Below are 16,390 nucleotides of genomic sequence, written 5' to 3' on the forward strand. Positions count from 1 at the left end.
CTTGTGCCACTTGTGGCATGATTGAAAATCCCCCTGGAACTTGAAGAAGGTGTGAGGAAGAATCCTGTGGCAGAGAGAGAGTGATTTGGGGCTTGTCACCTATAACTTTAGCTTTTGGGGATGGAGATGGATGAACTTGTTTTCCTTCGCTTTGGTTGGATTAGACATTCAGTAAAATAGTAATTTTTTTGGTTTTACTTTCTTTAGTATTTTCTAGTTTCTTTTTTTTTTAATTTTTTTTAAATTTATTTATGATAGTCATCAGAGAGAGAGAGAGAGAGGCAGAGACATAGGCAGAGGGAGAAGCAGGCTCCATGCACCGGGAGCCCGACGTGGGGTTCGATCCCGGGTCTCCAGGATCATGCCCTGGGCCAAAGGCAGGCGCCAAACCGCTGCGCTACCCAGGGATCCCAGTATTTTCTAGTTTCTAAATGTTTTTATTTACAATGGATATACTTTTTGAAAAATTTTTTGAAGATTTCATTTTAGAGCACATGGGTTGGGGGGGGGGAGGGAGAGAGTGTCTCAAGCAGACTCCCTGCTGACCCTGGGGCTCAATCTCACAATCCTGAGATAATAACTTGAGCATAAACCAAGAGTCAGATGCTCAACTGACAGTTACTCAGGCATCCCTGAAATATTTTTTAAAGAATTGTATGCACTTGGGGATCCCTGGGTGGCGCAGCGGTTTAACGCCTGCCTTTGGCCCAGGGTACGATACTGGAGACCCAGGATCGAATCCCACATCGGGCTCCCGGTGCATGGAGCCTGCTTCTCCCTCTGCCTGTGTCTCAGCATCTCTCTCTCTCTCTGTGTGAGTATCATAAATAAAAAAATTAAAAAAAAAAAAAAAGAATTGTATGCACCTAAAATATGTATAGCTAAAAAGACTCAAGAAGTAATTTCTTGTTTTCTTTCCTCCCCTTGAAATTCTCTCCTAAAAATTGCTTCTTTTTTTTTTTTTTAAAGCTATTCTTCTGGTATTCACCATCACATTTCCAAATCATGGCATTTGACAGCATTGCTCTTATTAACCATTATTATATTTGCTTTAGCATTGTATCTAATTTTTTTCCTAAAGTCAAGTTAGAGGGAGTTTTGGATGTGGTGCCCTTTAATCACAACTGCTTTAAGTGTTTATTTCCTAAGAATGAGGACATTCTTTTAATTTAACCACGGTGCGATAATTAGGAAATTAACATTGATACAGTACTATTATCTTTTACAAACCTTTTTCACATTTTACCAATACCAAATTTGTCCCAGTAATGGAAAAAAAAAACAACATTTTATTTGTTCTAATACTCAAGTATAGTTATTTTGCTGACAAGGTATGGTCAGCTGGTTCGTGTGTCTTTTTTTGGCGTGGCCAACTACTGCTTGAGCACATCCTTTCTGGCACAAGATACTCCAGGTTCATTTTGTATTTTCCTTGCCTCAGGGCCAGAATTCTCTTTCCCAGAAACCTTGGATTCTTTTGAGGAGAAAAGAGTGGTTAGAAACCATCATCTGGGTGCTTGCCATGTACATGAGGTTACTGTGTGGAGGCAGGAGTTAATTGTCCTCTCAGGAGACAGCTAGGAAATATGTGTGTTCATATATGTATTATGTATGAGTGTTAGAGATATGCATATACTTAATTTTAGGTCTGTGTATACCAGCATGAGTTCATAATCATACATCCAATTTCAGTCTGTCATCACAGGATTTGATTCTATCCTTTGCCTTCTCCAGCAATAAGAAATCTGGCTGGAGTTATTCTCAGTATGTTTACTTATTTGCTCAGTCCTCAAATACAGAGAAAGTGGTTTCAGAATTGCTAAACCTTACCACTATAGGAAACATAACCTACTAATAAACTAAATATCTGTTTATAACTCTTTTTACTTTATTATAAGAGTATAGTCAAAATGTGTTAAAAATTTTAAGTTCTGGGGCAGCCCCGGTGGCTTGGCGGCTTGGCGGCTTGGCGCCGCCTTCAGCCTGGGGTGTGATCCTGGAGACCCCAGATCGAGTCCTGCGTCGGGCTCCCTGCATGGAGCCTGCTTCTTCCTCTGCCTGTGTCTCTGCCTCTCTTTCTGTGTCTCTCATGAATAAATAAAATCTTAAAAAAAATTTTTTTTAAGTTCTTTTTTTGAACCCCACCCATCCTTTAGTGTGTTAGGTTATTCACTGGAAATACACTTAATCTTGGATTTTGTATTTTTAAGATTTTATTTATCTATTCATGAGAGACACAGAGAGAGCGAGAAAGAGAGAGAGAGAGGCGGAGACATAGGAAGAGAGAAAAGCAGGCTCCACCCAGGGAGCCTGATGTGGGACTCGATCCGGGGACTCCAGGATCACGCCTCAAGCCAAAGGCAGACGCTTAACCGCTGAGCCACCCAGGTGTTCCTATCTTGGATTTTTGTTTTTATTCCATCTTAGGGATTTCTCCCCCCACCCTCAGACTTGTTTATTGTATTTTACAGTATATGAAGTATTAGTATGGTTCCAAGTTAAAACTACAAAAGGTGGGATCCCTGGGTGGCGCAGCGGTTTGGCACCTGCCTTTGGCCCAGGGCGCGATCCTGGAGACCCAGGATCGAATCCCACATCAGGCTCCCGGTGCATGGAGCCTGCTTCTCCCTCTGCCTATGTCTCTGCCTCTCTCTCTCTCTCTCTCTCTGTGACTATCATAAATAAATAAAAATTTAAAAATTAAAAAAAAAAAAAAAAAAACTACAAAAGGTTTACTCAGAAGCATCCCTAGCCCTCATACCTTCCACTCTCATTCAATATCTCCAGCCTTTCACCTTGTTTCCACGCACTGTCTGTGGGCAACCAATCCCATTAATTTCTATTTTATTTTTCTCCGCCTAGATTTTCTTGTGTCTTTTTGCCAAAATAACCAAATGTGTGTATTTCTTTTTTCCTCTTTTACACCAAAGGTAGCATATTATAAATATTCTTGAACTTTTACTTTTTTCACTTCACAGCATATTCTCAAGACCACTCCCATTTTATATATATATATGATATACCTCATTTTAAGAATCCCTTCATTGTGTGAATGTCCTATGGTTTATTTGCCCACTTTCCTATGTGTTGTTTAGGTTGTTTCCAGTATCTTATTATTAAAAATAATGTTGCAGTTAATACATTCTTATTTTATTTTTATTTATTTATTTTTTTGGAGAGAGTGCAGGGAGGGACAGAGAGAGAACAAGTGAGAATCCTAGCAAGATCCAAACCCAGTACAGATTCCCGTGTGAGGCTTGATCTCACGACCCTGAGATCATGACCTGAGCTGAATGAAACCGAGAGCTGAATGTTTTAACTAACTGAGCCATCCGGGCACCCCTTCAGAGAATAAATTTGTTTCCTTATTCGTGAGAGGCAGAATTTTAAGTTGGCCATGAAGACTCCTGACTCTTGATGTACGTAGCATACATGTAATGTACATGGTGCACCTGAGGGTAGGTAGGGCTGTGAATGATTGTTTTATGACAAAGGTGTGAAGAAATTTTGCAGGTGTAAAGTCTCAAATAAATTGGCTATGAGTTAAGGAAGATTATCCTGAGTGTGCCTGACCTAATCAGATGAGCCTTTAAAAGGGACTGGGAGAAATAGACCAATTTCTTGAAAATCACAAACTACCAAAACTCAACCATAAGTATGACACCCTTTATCAGATTTTACCAGATACTGCTATTCAGATCTTCTATTTTTCCTGAGTGAACTTTTAGTTTTGTCTTTCAAAGAATTTGTCCATTTCAGTAAGTTAAATTGGCACAAAGGTGTTCATAATATTACTTTATCTAAAAAGTATCTATAAAATCTGTACTGATAACACCTATCATTTCTGATATTGGCCATTTTTTTTTCTTTTCTCCTGATTGGCTAGAGCAGTGATCCCCAAAGTTTTTCTTTCTTAAAGGCCAAATAGTAAATATTTAAGGCTTTGCAGACCATTACGGTCTGTACTACTCAACAATGCTGTTAGAGAGTGAACGTAGCCATGAATATTACCTACCTCACTTCCAGTGAGACTTTATATACAAAAACAGGCAGCTAGATTATGAGCCATGCTGTGGTTATTTATTTATTTTAAAGGTTTTATTTATTCATGAGAGACAGAGAGAGGCAGACACATAGGCAGAGGGAGAAGCAGGCTCCTCACAGGGAGCCCGATGTGGGACTCAGTCCCAGGACTTGTGACCACGCTCCAGCCGAAGGCAGACGCTCAACGACTAAGCCACCCAGGCATCTTGGCAACCATGGTTTAGAGATTTATTGATTTCAAAAAATCAACTTTGGTCCCAATGATTTCCTTTACTGTTTTTCTGGTTTGATTTCATTGGTTTACATTTGATCTTTTGTTTTCTTCCATTCTAATCTTTGTTTTCTTCTGCTTGCTTTGAGCTTTTTTCTTGTTCTAGTTTTAGGTCAAAGCTGAGATCGCTTGAGACCTTTCTTCTTTTCTAATGTGTTTAGTGCTATAAATTTCCCTGAGAACTTATTTGCCTGCATCTCACAAATTTTGGTGTTTTTATTTTCATTCAGTTCAAAATAATCTGATTTCTTTGTCTTATGGGCTATTAATATATAATTAGTTTCTAATATTTGGATATTTTCTAGATTTTTTTCCAGTGGGAAACAGGTTTATTTTCTTTTTTTTTTTTACATTTGTTTTTATTTAAGACCGATTTGCCAACATATAACACTCAGTGTTCATCCCATCAAGTGCCCTCTTCAGTGCCCGTCACCCAGTTACCCCATCCTCCCGCCCACCTTCCTTTCTGCAACCCTTTGTTTCCCAGAGTTAGGACTCTCTCATGGTTTGTCTCCCTCACTAATTTTTCCCACTCAGTTCCCCTCCTTTCCTTTATAATCCCTTTCACTATTTCTTATATTCCCTGTATGAGTGAAACCATATGATGATTGTCCTCTGGTTGACTTATTTCACTCAGGATAATACCCTCCAGGTCCATCCACATCAAATGGTGGGTATTTGTCCTTTCTGATGGCTGAGTAATATTCCATAGTGTGTGTGTATATATATATATATATATATATATATACACACACACACACACACACCACATCTTTATCCATTCATCTGTTGAAGCACATAATGGGTCCTTCCCCAGTATGGCTATTGTGGACATTGCTGCTATGAACATTGGGGTGCAGGTATCCTGGTGTTTCACTGCATCTGTATCTTTGGGGTAAATACCCAGTAGTGCAATTGCTGGGTCGGAGGGTAGCTCTATTTTTACCTCTTTGAGGAACCTCCACAGTTTTCCGGAGTGGCTGCACCAGTTCACTTTCTCACCAACAGTGCAAGAGGGTTCCCCTTTCTCCACATCCTTTCCAACATTTGTTGTTTCCTGTCTTGTTAATTTTCACCCTTCTCACTGGTGTGAGGTGGTATCTCATTGTGGTTTTGATTTGTATTTCCCTGATGGCAAGTGATGCAGAGCATTTTCCCATGTGCTTGTTGGCCATGTGTATGTCTTCTTGGGTGAAATTTCTGTTCATGTCTTTTGCCTATTTCATGATTGGATTTTTTGTTTCTTGGGTGTTGAGTTTGATAAGTTCTTTATAGATCTTGGATACTAGCCCTTTATCTGACATGTCATTTGCAAATATCTTCTCCCAGTCTGAGGGTTGTCTTTTAGTTTTGTTGACTGTTTATTTTGCTGTGCAGAAGCTTTTTATCCTTATTAAGCCCCAATAGTTCATTTTTGCTTTTATTTCCTTTGCCTTCATAGATTATCTTGCAAGAAGTTACTGTGGCCAAGTTCAAAAAGTTTGTTGCCTGTGTTCTCCTCTAGGATTTTGGTGGATTCTTGCCTCACATTGAGATCTTTCATCCATTTTGAGTTTATCTTTGTGTATGGTGTAAGAGAATGGTCCAATTTCATTCTTCTGCAAGTGACTGTCCAATTTTCCCAGAACCACTTATTAAAGAGACTGTCCTTTTTCCAGTGTATATTCTTTCCTGCTTTGTTGAATATTAGTTGATCCTAGAGTTGAGGGGCCATTTCTGGGTTCTCTATTATGTTCCATTGATCTGTGTCTGTTTTTGTGCCTGTACCACACTGTCTTGATGATCACAACTTTGTAATACAGCTTGAAATCTGGCATTGTGATGCCCTAGCATTGGTTTTCTTTTTCAATATTCAATATTCTGGCTATTCAGGGTCTTTTCTGATTCCATACAATTTTTTTTTTAAGATTTTATTTATTCATTCATGAGAGACACAAAGAAAGAGGCAGAGACATACACAGAGGGAGAAGCAGGCTCCATGCAGGGAGCCTGGGACTCCGGGACTCCAGGATCACGCCCTGGGCTGAAGGCAGGCGCCAAACTGATGAGCCACCCAGGGATCCCCATGATTCCATACAAATCTTAAGATTATTTGTTTCAGGGTAGCCCCAGTGGCGCAGCGGTTTAGTGCTGCCTGCAGCCCGGGGTGTGATCCTGGAGACACTGGATCAAGTCCCACGTCGGGCTCTCTGCATGGAGCCTGCTTCTCCCTCTGCCTGTGTCTCTGCCTCTCATTCTCTCTCTGTGTCTCTATGAATAAATAAATAAAATCTTTAAAAAAAGAAAAAGATTATTTGTTTCAACTCTCTGAAGAAAGTCCATGGTACTTTGATAGGGATTGCTTTGAACATGTAAATTGCCCTGGTAGCATAGACATTTTCATAATATTCTTCCAATGCATGAGCATGGAATGTTTTTCTTTTCTTTTTTTTTTTTTAAGATTTTATTTATTTATTCATGTGAGACAGAGAAAGAGGCAGAGACACAGGCAGAAGGAGAAGCAGCCTCCATGCAGGGAGCCTGTTGTGGGACTCGATCCTGGACCCCAGGATCACGCCCTGAGTCAAAGGCAGACTCTCAACTACCGAGCCACCCAGGCATCCCATGGAATGTTTTTCCATCTCTTTGTGGCTTCTTCAATTTCTTTCAGAAGTGTTCTGTAGGTTTTTGGGTATAGATCCTTTACCTCTTAGGTTTATCCCTAGGTATCTTATTCTTTTGGATGCAATTATAAACGGGATTGATTCCTAAATTTCTCATTCTTCAGTCTCATTGTTAGTGTATAGAAATGCGACTGGGCAACCCTGGTGGCTCAGCGGTTTAGTGCCGCCTTCAGCCCAGGGCCTGATCCTGGAGACCCGGGATTGAGTCCCACGTCAGGCTCACTGCATAGAGCCTGCTTCTCCCTCTGCCTGTGTGTCTGCCTCTCTCTCTCTCTCTCTCTCTCTCTCTCTCTCTCAGGAATAAATAAAATACTTTAAAAAAAATGCAACTGATTTCTGTGCACTGACTTTGTATCCTGCCATATTGCTGAATTGCTGTATGAGTTCTAGCAATCTTGGGTCTTTTGGGTTTTCTTTTTTGTTGTTGTTTTTTCTTGTTGTTGTTTTTCTTTTGGGTTTTCTATATACAGTATCATGTCATCTGTGAAGAGGAAGAGTTTGACTTCTCCTTTGCCAATTTAAATGCCTTTTATTTCTTTTTGTTGTCTGATTGCTGAGGCTAGGATTTCTAGGACTATGTTGAATAACAGTGGTGAGAGTGGACATTCCTGTCGTATTCCTGATCTTAGGGGAAAGGCTCTCAGTTTTCCCCCATTGAGAATGATATTCACTGTGGGCATTTCATAAATGGCTTTTAAGATAATGAGGAATGTTCCCTCTATCCCTATACTTTGAAGAGTTTTAATCAGAAATGGATGCTGATTAAAACTTTCTCTGCATCTATTGAGAGGATCATATGTTTCTTGTTATTTTCTCTTGCTGATGTGATCATGATTGTTTTACAAATGTTGAACCACCCTTGCTTCCTGGGGATAAATCCCACTTGGTCATGATGAACAATCCTCTTAATGTACTGTTGGATCCTATTGGCTAGTATTTGGTGAGAATTTTTGCATTCAGGTTCATCAGGAATATTGGTCTATAATTCTCCTTTTTGGTGGGGTCTTTGGTTTTGGAATCAAAGTAACGCTGGCCTCATAAAACGAATTTGGAAGTATTCTGTCCCTTTCTATCTTTTGGAAAGGCTTTAGTAGAATAGGTATTAATTCTTTTTTAAACATTTGCTAGAATTCCCCTGGGAAGCCATCTGGTCCGGGACTTTCATGTCTTGGGAGGTTTTTGATGACTGCTTCAATTTCCTCCCTGGTTATTGGCCTGTTCAGGTTTTCTATTTCTTCCTGTTCCAGTTTTGGTAATTTGTGGTTTCCCAGAAATGCATCCATTTCTTCTAGATTGCCTAATTTATTGGCATATAGCTGCTCATAATACGTTTTTAAAATCGTTTGTATTTCCTTGGTATTGGTTGTGATCTCTCCTCCTTCATTTGTGATTTTATTAACTTGAGTCTTTTTTCTTTTTAATAAGGCTGGCTAGGGGTTTATATATCCTATTAATTAATTCTTTTGAAGAACAAACTCCTGGTTTTGTTGATCTGTTCTACAGTTCTTCTGGTCTCTATTTCATTGAGTTCTGCTTGAGTCCTTACTATCTTTATTCTCCTGCTTGTTGTAGGCTTTACTTGCTATTCTTCAATTCCTTTACGTAGATGCAAGATTAGCTTGTGTGTTTTTTCCAATTTTTTGAGGGAGGCTTGTATTGTGATGTATTTACCTCTCAGGACCCTTTTTGCTGTATCCCACAGATTTTGAATGGTTGTGTCTTCGTTTTCATTAGTTTCCATGAATCTTTTTTTTTTTTTTTTTTTTTTATGATAGTCACACACAGAGAGAGAGAGAGGCAGAGACACAGGCAGAGGGAGAGGCAGGCTCCATGTACCGGGAGCCTGACGTGGGACTCGATCCCGGGTCTCCAGGATCGCGCCCTGGGCCAAAGGCAGGTGCCAAACCGCTGCGCCACCCAGGGTTCCCTCCATGAATCTTTTTAATTCTTCTCTAATTTCCTGGTTGACCCATTCATCTTTTAGTAGGATGCTCTTTAACCTCCACGTGTTTGAATTTCTTCCAAATTTCTTCTTGTGATTGAGTTCTAGTATCAAAGCATTGTGGGCTGAAAATATGCAGAAGGCAATCCCAATTTTGGTATCGGTTGAGACCTGATTTGTGACCCAGTATGTGGTCTATTCTGGAGAAAGTTCCATGTGCACTTGAGAAGAATGTGTATTCAGTTGCATTCGGATGGAAAGTTCTGTATATATATCTGTGTAATCTATTTGGTCCAGTGTATCATTTAAGGCCCTTGTTTCTTTGGTGATGTTCTGCTTAGAATATCTGTCATTTGCTGAAAGTGCCATATCAAAGTCTCCTACTATTAGTGTATTATTATCTAAGTATCTCTTTACTTTGTTTTTTTTATTTTTATTTTTATTTTTTTAAGATTTTATTTATTTATTCATAGGGACACACAGAGAGAGGCAGAGACACAGGCAGAGGGAGAAGCAGGCTCCATGCAGGGAGCCCGACGTGGGACTCGATCCACGGACTCCAGGATCATGCCCTGGGCTGCAGGTGGCACCAAACTGCTGCGCCACCGAGCTGCCCTACTTTGGTTTTTAATTGATATACGTGGCGGCTCCCACATTGGATAGACCTTTAAGTATGATATAGTGTCCGTCTTCATCTCTTAACTACAGTGTCTTTGGTATAAACTCTTATCTGATATAAGGATGGCTACCCCAGCTTTCTTTTGAGAACCATTTGGATGGTAAATGGTTCTCCACCCCTTCATTTTCAGGCTGGAGGTGTCCTTAGGTCTAAAATGAGTCTCTTGTAGTCAGCATATAGATGGGTCTTGCTTTTTTATCCAGTCCAAAACCCTGTGTCTTTTGATGGGATCATTTAGCCCATTCACATTCAGAGTAACCATTGAAAGATATGAGTTTAGTGTCATCATATTACCTATTCAGTCCCTGTTTTTTTTTTTTTTTTTTTTTATTTATGATAGTCACAGAGAGAGAGAGAGGCGCAGAGACACAGGCAGAGGGAGAAGCAGGCTCCATGCACCGGGAGCCCGATGTGGGATTCGATCCCGGGTCTCCAGGATCAAGCCTTGGGCCAAAGGCAGGCACCAAACCGCTGCGCCACCCAGGGATCCCCAGTCCCTGTTTTTGTGGATTGTTTCTTTGGGCTCCTTCTTTCTTTTACAGGATCCCCCTTTATATATCTTGCAGAGCCAGTTTGGTGGTCACATACTCTTTCAGTTTCTGCCTATCCTGGAAGCTCTTTATCTCTCCCTCTATTCTGAATGAGAGCCTTGCTGGATAAAGTATTCTTGGCTGCATGTCCTTCTCATTTAGTTCTCTCTCTCTCTCTCTCTCTCTCTCTCTCTCTCTCTCTCTATATATATATATATATATATATATATATATATATATATATATATATATATCCTGCCAGCCCTTTCTGGCCTGCCAGGCCTCTGTGGAGAGGTCTGATGTTAATCTGGTAATTCTCCCCATATAAGTTAAGAATCTCTTAAATGTCTCATGCTGGTTTAAGAATTTTCTCTTTATCGGGATCCCTGGGTGGCACAGCGGTTTAGCGCCTGCCTTTGGCCCAGGGCGCGATCCTGGAGACCCGGGATCGAATCCCACGTCGGGATCCCGGTGCATGGAGTCTGCTTCTCCCTCTGCCTGTGTCTCTGCCTCTGTCTCTCTGTGACGACAGAAAGAAAGAAAGAAAAGAAAGAAAGAAAGAAAGAAAGAAAGAAAGAAAGAAAGAAAGAAAGAAAGAAAGAAAGAAAGAAAGAAAGAAAGAAAGAAGAAAGAATTTTCTCTTTATCTTTGAAATTTGCAAGTTTCACTATTAAATGTCAAGATGTTGAACAGTTTTTATTGATTTTGGGGGGGTTCTCTCTATCTCTTGGATCTGAATGCCTGTTTCCTTCCCCAGATTTGGGATGTTCTCTTTCATGATTTGTTCAAATACAGTTTGTGGTCCTCTCTCTCTCTCTCAGCCTCTTCTGAAATCCCAATTAGACATATATTCTTCCTTCTCAAGCTATCATTTACTTTCCTAAGCCTTTCCTTGTGGGCTCTTTGTTTTTCTCTTTTTTCCTCAGCTTCCTTCTCACCATCAACTTGTCTTCTATGTCACTCTCTCTTCCACCTCATTAACCTTCGCAGTTAGAGCACCCAGTTTGGATTGCATCTCATTTAATCTGTTTTTAATTTTGGCCTGATTAGATCTCAATTCTGCAGTAATGAAATCTCTAGAGTCCTTTATGCTTTTTCCAGAGCCACCAGTAGTTTATAAGTTGTACTTCTGAATTAACTTTCTGACATGGTATTGAAATCCAAATTCTGTAACTCTGTGGCGGAGAGCATTGTTTCCGGTTCTTTCTTTTGTGGTGAATTCTTCCTTCTAGTCATTTTGTCCAATGCAGAGTGGCTGTATGAGCGGGCTGAGTAAAAAATATCAACCACGCCCTAAGTAAAATATACCCTAGATGTTTCCGAAGAGGTCAGAGACCAGAAAATAAAAGAAAAAGAATAGAATAAAATAAAACAAAAGGACCACTCGTGAAAAATTTTAAAACAATGTAGTAAAAATAACAAGCCAAAAACCAAAAACAAAGAAGAAGAAAAAAGAAAAGAGAGTAAAAAGTGGGGGTGGGGGGATGGGGGGGATGGTGGTGGTGAGGAAGTGGTAGTGGAGAGAGAATGTAGCCTACCTCAGGGGTCCTAGACTAGAGTGATCCTCTTGGTTCTGAGTGTATTTTGTTCTGTATGTACAAAATGCTCAATCCCACATTTATATAAACCAGCAATATTATATAAAGCCCCAACATTGACCACAAAAACATAAACAAGAGAGGGGAGCAGAATGGGAAGGAAGAGAGAATATACTCTCACAGAATGAACCAGCATGGTGTTCCACTTGGTTCTGGGTATATTTTGGCATGTGTTAGGCAGGACCATTATAAGAAAAAAAACTAGGCAGAAAAAACAGAAAACAAATACCCATATCTTGTATACCTACCAAAATTAAATTGAATATGTTGAAGGGGATCCAGAAGTGAAACATATATCTAAGACGTAATTTTATTTTATTTATTTTTAAAAATTTTATTTATTTATTTTTTAAACTCCATCTTTTTTTTTTTAATTTTTATTTTTTTATTTATGATAGTCACACAGAGAGAGAGAGAAGCAGAGACACAGGCAGAGGGAGAAGCAGGCTCCATGCACCGGGATCCTGACGTGGGATTCGATCCCGGGTCTCCAGGATCGCGCCCTGGGCCAAAGGCAGGCGCTAAACCGCTGCACCACCCAGGGATCCCAAAATTTTTATTTATTTATGATAGTCACACCCAGGGATCCCTAAGACATAATTTTAGAAATATGAAAGGAAAAAGGAAAAAACTTAAAATAGTTGGTAAAGTATTGCAGTTAAGGTGGGAAAAGAGAAAAAATATTGGAAAATTTTAGTCTGATATAAAAACGAGTCGTAATGGAAAAAGAAAAAAAAAGAAACCCTCTAGTTCTAGTTCTATTTTCCCTCAGTCCTGGAGCTTTCCAGTACTGCTTGTTCAGTAAACTTTTTTTTTTTTTTTTTAAGATTTTATTTATTTACTCATGAGAGACACAGAGAAAGAAAGGCAGAGATACAGGCAGAGGGAGAAGCAGGGTCCATGTGGGGAGCCTGATGTGGGACTTGATCCCAGGTCTCCAAGATCACGACCTGAGCTGAAGTCAGGCGCTCAACCGCTGAGCCACCCAGGCTTCCCAAACTTGGTCTTTCCTTGTAATTTCTAGCAGTTCTTCTGGGGGAGGCATCTGCTGTGCTGATTCTTAGGTGTGACTGGGAGATGTCCCACTCCTTGCCGGTGCTGGGCTCATTATAAGCTGCTGTGAGACTTTTGTTCCCCAGAGGCCCTGCTGGGTGCACAAGCACAAGGTGAAACAAAGAGGGGAAAAAAAAAACTGGCAGTGGCCAGATTTCCAGCTTTGGAGTCGAGCTTCCCGCAAGTAACTACCTGCAGTCTCCCAGTCCGCACTGGCCTAGATGCTCCAGGGCCAGTGCAGGTGCACTAATCACAGCTTGTAGTGGGCCCAGTGGCAGAAGAGTTCTCCCTTTCCTGTGCCCTCCCTGCTTCCGCCTATCCCAGGGGAATGGAAGATCACCGGGTTTGCCCATTTGGGTGCCCTGGGTTCTGGGGCCATGTGCTGTTGGACCTGGGCTCCCAGGCACCGCCTCTCCCGAAGGGAACAGGGTACAGCCACCTCCATCCATTGCTGGGGTCTAGTGTAAAGGCCGCTCCGGAGCTGGCCCACCTAACCTACAGGCTTCTCCCAAATGCCCCGGAGGGTTGCGGCGCTCCAGCCCTTTACCAATATGGGACCGCAGTTTGCAGTGAGCTTTCCCCTGAGCGCCCCTCCTCTTAACATTCCTTCCCGGAATGTTGAGGCTTCACTGCCCCTCTTGCGATTCTGCCGGATTTCCCTGCTAACCACTTTTCTGTCAGGGAAAACTCCGGCATGGATTTTTAAAATTCCCACATCTCCAGGGCTGGGCTTTCGTATCCTGGAGGCTTTCAACGGCTCTGCTTTAGCCCTGCTGGTTGCAGTTCCCCTTCCCTAATTCATTCTTTTTTTTTTTTTTTTTTTTTGCCTTCCTACCTCATTAGAAGCGAAAACTTTTCTCTGTAGCGTTCCGGCTGTTCTCTCTTTAAATCTCAGGTCAAATTTGTAGGTATTCAGGATCTTTTGAAAGTTATCTAGGTAAGTTGGTGGGACCATCTTGCCCCTCCCCTAGATTTTTTAATTTCAGAAATGGGGTTTGAACTCATGACTCTGATTCCGAGAATCATATGCTGTCATGACTGAGCCAGCCAGGCGCCCCCAGATCATTTTTTAAGTAAAGCGCCACACCCAAGTGTGGTCCCTGAGGTTAAGACCTGAGCGGAGATCAAGTCGGACATGTGAACTGAGCCACCCAGGTGCCCCACATCAGGTTTTTTAATTTTAGTTGTTAAAGTGGGGAGGTTAAGTCTGGTTTCTGTTTATCTATCATGGTAAGAATTGGAAGTGTCCTGAAAGCATTACCTTTTAGATTGTTATAAACCCTGATGCCAATTCTGATTTGGATGTAATTTTTCCCCTTGAAGCTTTTTAGGATGTGGTATTTAAAGACTTTCCCTTGGGGATCCCTGGATGGCTCAGCGGTTTGGCGCCTGCCTTCCGCCCAGGGCATGATCCTGGAGACCTGGGATCAAGTCCCACATCGGGCTCCCTGCATGGAGCCTGCTTCTCCCTCCCTCTGCCTGCATCTCTGCCTCTCTCTCTCTCTCTCTCATGAATAAATAAAATCTTAAAAAAAAAAAAAAAAAAGACTTTCCCTTGTATGTCTGTATGGATTTTTTCCATTTAAAGAGCTGGACACTTAGCACTTTGGAAACTTGTGACCTCTTGTTTTTCAGAATTATCTTGTGTTATTTTGGTAGTTTCTCTCATTTTCTCTTTGCAGAATTCCAATGATAGTTGGATGTTGGCCCTCTTTGATCCTTTTTTTCTTTCATAGTCTTTTTACCCTACTTTATGGGAGAGTTCCTCAACTTTATCCTTTCATCCTTACATTAAATGTTTCTGATATTTCCAAAAACTTTTATTCTCTCCACAGCCTTTTACTCAATGGGTGCAGTACTTTAAAGGTTTTTTTTTTTTTTTTTTTTTTTTTTTAAGTAATCTCTACATTCAGTGTGGGGCTCAAATTCACAACATGACCAAGAGTTGCATGCTTCATTGAGCCAGCCAGACATCCTGATGCACTACCTGTTCTCATACTTTGTGCCATAGTTGTTTCTTAGATATCTTGTTCAACTCTGTAATTTTTATTTTGGTGTATTATAGACTTTTCCTCAAATCTGTTTCTTGGCTGTCTCTAAGACTGGGGCACTAAAAATGAGAAGCTTCCTTAACTGTTCACTGTAGGGCAACAGGCTGGTATTTTCACTGGAGAGCTCCTGCTGTCAGAATCTGTAGCTGCCTGAGTCCAAAAAAGGGTCTTCCAGGCTGCTGTGTAAGCCTAGGGTGGGGCTGGAGTCTCAGCTGCTCAGGTGGTTTCTCCTGAGTAGGACTTCTGGCTTTCTTCAGGGTGATGGGGTTGAAATTCTGCACCTTAACATGAATTTACAATCTTTGTTTTTCTCCTGGCACATGGGGCCTCTGATTCCTTCTTCCCTTTACAGTGTTCCATTTTTTTGAGGAAGGTACAAATAAGATTGCTTCCCATGATGTGCTCTTAAGTCATTTATTCTTCCGATAGTTGTTCTTTCAGAAATTGTGGATTGAAATGATTTTAGTTTCATGATGATAGAATGTGTGCTTTTATTTCTTGATGTTCTCATTTTGGTATACCTGTATTTTATGGTGGTGGTGGGAGGACACTGAGGCATTGGGATTTTTTGTTTTGTTTTAAGTAGGCACACCATGCCCAACATGGGGCTTAAGCTTGACCCTTAGAGCAAGAGTGGCATACTTTACTGAAGTAGTCAGGTGCCCTGGAGTACTTGTATTTTTAAGAAACTATCCATACAGTAGCACATCCCTATAGAAAAGTGCATGGTAATATGCAGCTCACTGTGAACACATAATCTGTCCTCACCACCCATATCAAAAACATTAACCAAGACACCAGAACACCCCTCAGACTCCCATTCTCTTCTGGGACCCAAGACAACCACTATCTTGACTTTTAATGTTAAAATAGATCAGTTACTTTTCACCATTTTCACTATTAAATGTTTTGATATTGATCTAATGCTTGATTTCTTTTGTTGAACACTGTGTTTATGACTCATTCACATGGTTGCATGTAGCGATTGTTTGCTTTCCTTCCTCTACAGTATTCCAGTGTGTGCCAATGTGGCTATTACTATTACTGCTGTGAACATTCTATACACGACTTTTGGTGAACATGTGTATGTATTCTGTTGGATTACACCTAGGAGATTGCTGGCTTTAGGGGATGTGTAGTGGAGGGTACCAGTTTTCCAAAGGAATTGTTGGTTACCTTCCCCACATCAGTATGTGGTTGGTTCCACATATTCCCCCAACCATAGTATTGTCTTTCTAGCCCTTTTTGGTGGTAGCTGTATAGATTTTGTTGTGATTTTATTATGCATTTCCCTGATGAGTAATGAGGATGGATGCCATCTATTATTGGATAATGTAGTTTTGAATATACTTGCTTTTTTTAAAGAAGGAACTCTTTTAAAAAAAGATGGCCTCAGCCATTCTGGAGAGGAGAATCATTGCTGTGCTCAGCAAGGTGTCTCCAGTTGAGGCACCTCACTCCCCAGTTTCTCTTGTCCCACAGACGTCTTCTCTTAGCTGTGAGTGGTTGTTTTTGCTGTTTCTAGCACCCTGAGGCAACAGACAGAAGGAAAAGTTGCT

Source organism: Canis lupus, chromosome 27, assembly GCF_048164855.1.
Source record: "Canis lupus baileyi chromosome 27, mCanLup2.hap1, whole genome shotgun sequence".
Taxonomy (NCBI): domain Eukaryota; kingdom Metazoa; phylum Chordata; class Mammalia; order Carnivora; family Canidae; genus Canis; species Canis lupus.